Source organism: Rhinopithecus bieti, unplaced genomic scaffold, assembly GCF_001698545.2.
Source record: "Rhinopithecus bieti isolate Rb0 unplaced genomic scaffold, ASM169854v2 scaffold_18306, whole genome shotgun sequence".
NCBI lineage: Eukaryota > Metazoa > Chordata > Mammalia > Primates > Cercopithecidae > Rhinopithecus > Rhinopithecus bieti.
In genome coordinates this window covers 1-2,823 of record NW_016809012.1, presented here as the reverse complement: position 1 = coordinate 2,823, position 2,823 = coordinate 1, and the positions used below count along the sequence as shown (strand labels likewise).

Here is a 2,823-nt window from a genome sequence, read left to right as displayed (position 1 = left end):
GAAGCAGATGACCTCTGTATCCCATGCATTCTATGCAACAGGATCAGAGTATGACAGAACCAGAAGGGAAAATGGTTTTAAAATCTCTGACTTCAACTCACTATTTTCATAAGAACCAAAGACACGTTTAGAAGTGAAAGGACTCACTCAGAATCTCGCCAAGCCTGTAAGAGCTGGTATCAGAACCCGCATCAGTGCTTCGGCATTTTTCACACCAAGTGATGGGTGTTACACATGTGTTATGTATTTGTTAAAAGCAGATCTTTACAAAAGCATCTGAAAATTATGAGCTATTGGTTCAAGGATTTATACTCAAATCTTCATTCAACATGGCTCTGATTCAGCTTGTTTCTATATCTGACAGTCTATCAGTCGGATGCTGAGGCCTGAACTATGTTTCAAATAACCTTTATATATGAGCTTTCTTACTAAAGAGGCAGTATTGTTACCTCTCTCTTATTAAAAATATAATGTGGCCGCCGCGGTAGCTCAAACCTGTAATCCCAGCACTTTGGGAGGCCGAGACGGGCGGATCACGAGGTCAGGAGATCGAGACCATCCTGGCTAACACGGTGAAACCTCGTCACTACTAAAAAATACAAAAAACTAGCCGGGCGAGGTGCCAGGCTCCTGTAGTCCCAGCTACTCGGGAGGCTGAGGCAGGATAATGGCGTAAACCCGGGAGTCAGAGCTTGCAGTGAGGTGAGATCTGGCCACTGCACTCCAGCCTGGGCGACAGAGCGAGACTCCGTCTTAAAAAAATAAGTAAATAAAATTTTTAAAAATAAAAATATAATGTTGGTTTGGGCACGATGGCTCTCCCCTGTAATCCTGGCAATTTCAAAGTTCGAGGCAGGTGGATCACCTGAGGTCAAGAGTTCAGGAACTACCTGTGCAACATAATGAAACCCCGTCTCTACTAAAAATACAAAAATTAGCTGGACGTGGTGGAGTATGTCTGTAAGCCTTGCTCTGCGAGAGTCTCTGGCAGGAGAATCACTTGAACCCTGGAGACGGAATTTCCAGTGAGCCGAGATGGCACCACTGCGCTCCAGCCTGGTCGGCAGAGTGAGACTACATCTAGAAAATATAATAATAATTATGATACTGTGGAAACAGACACCCTACAATTTGCATGCCTAATGGATTGCCTACCTTCTTCAGTCATTTTCACCTCCTCTGGATTTGGCAGGCCCATCTCCTGGACATCAAGATCATCTCCACGCTCACACCCAGTCTTCGGGTGAACCTGTTCCTGGCTATCAGATTCAGGCTCCGGCCCTTAAAAATAAAAAGTACAGCTCAGGCCTGGGCTCCTGCCAAGTGTTTAGGGTTCTGGCGGAGACAACGGGGAACAGTCATTGCCTGTCGGGGCTGGGATATGATGGGTGAGAGGTATCAAACCAAATTCTCTCGGCTTGGAAACGGAGAAAATCTGAAAACGAGGATGTAAGGAAAGAGTCCGCCCTCAAGACGCGTAGTCGTCTACCCAAGACCCGAACCCCGGGCTCCCTCGGGCTAGGGTGAGGCGGGCAGCCACGCGTGGGGTAAGATCATCTTACGCTGGGGCCCGGCCAGGCAGCCCCGGGAAGTAGTGAAAGGGCAGGGGCGTGGCTCCCGGGGCGCCACCCACGCTCTTGAAATCTGGGTGACTGCAAGTGGCCGCTCTGCGTGCCCCACACCAGAGACCCGCGCCGACGACGACCCAGCCGCCGCCATGGCTCTGCTCCGAGGTGTGTTTGTCGTTGCTGCTAAGCGAACGCCCTTTGGAGCTTATGGAGGTCTTCTGAAAGACTTCACTGCTACTGACTTGTCTGAATTTGCCGCCAAGGCTGCCTTGTCTGCTGGCAAAGTTTCACCTGAAACTGTTGACAGTATGATTATAGGCAATGTCACGCAGAATTCTTCAAATGCTATATATTTGGCAAGGCATGTGGGTTTGCGTGTGGGAGTCCCAAAGGAGACCCCAGCTCTCACGATTAATAGGCTCTGTGGTTCTGGTTTCCAGTCCATTGTGAATGGATGTCAGGAAATTTGTGTTAAAGATGCTGAAGTTGTTTTATGTGGAGGAACCGAAAGCATGAGCCAAGCTCCCTACTATGTCAGAAATGTGCGTTTTGGAACCAAGCTTGGATCAGATATCAAGCTGGAAGATTCTTTATGGGCGGGATTAACAGATCAGCATGTCCAGCTCCCCATGGCAATGACTGCAGAGAATCTTGCTGTAAAACACAAAATAAGCAGAGAAGAATGTGACAAATATGCCCTGCAGTCACAGCAGAGATGGAAAGCTGCTAATGATGCTGGCTACTTTAATGATGAAATGGCACCAATTGAAGTGAAGACAAAGAAAGGAAAACAGACAATGCAGGTAGACGAGCATGCTCGGCCCCAAACCACCCTGGAACAGTTACAGAAACTTCCTCCAGTATTCAAGAAAGATGGAACTGTCACTGCAGGGAATGCATCGGGGATAGCTGATGGTGCTAGAGCTGTTATCATAGCTAGTGAAGATGCTGTTAAGAAGCATAACTTCATACCACTGGCAAGAATTGTGGGCTACTTTGTATCTGGATGTGATCCCTCTATCATGGGTATTGGTCCTGTCCCTGCTATCAGTGGGGCACTGAAGAAAGCAGGACTGAGTCTTAAGGACATGGATTTGGTAGAGGTCAATGAAGCTTTTGCTCCCCAGTACTTGGCTGTTGAGAAGAGTTTGGATCTTGACATAAGTAAAACCAATGTGAATGGAGGAGCCATTGCTTTGGGTCACCCACTGGGAGGATCTGGATCAAGAATTACTGCACACCTGGTTCATGAATT

At 47.8% G+C, this 2,823-nt stretch overlaps 1 pseudogene across 1 annotated transcript; it reads left to right on the top strand.

Moving 5' to 3' along the window:
• Nucleotides 1-1,328: 1,328 nt before the first annotated feature.
• LOC108539481 (3-ketoacyl-CoA thiolase, mitochondrial pseudogene) lies at nt 1,329-2,818 on the top strand (annotated as a pseudogene). Its single transcript, XR_001888386.1, has one exon. The product of XR_001888386.1 is annotated as a 3-ketoacyl-CoA thiolase, mitochondrial pseudogene (transcript).
• Nucleotides 2,819-2,823: the final 5 nt, after the last annotated feature.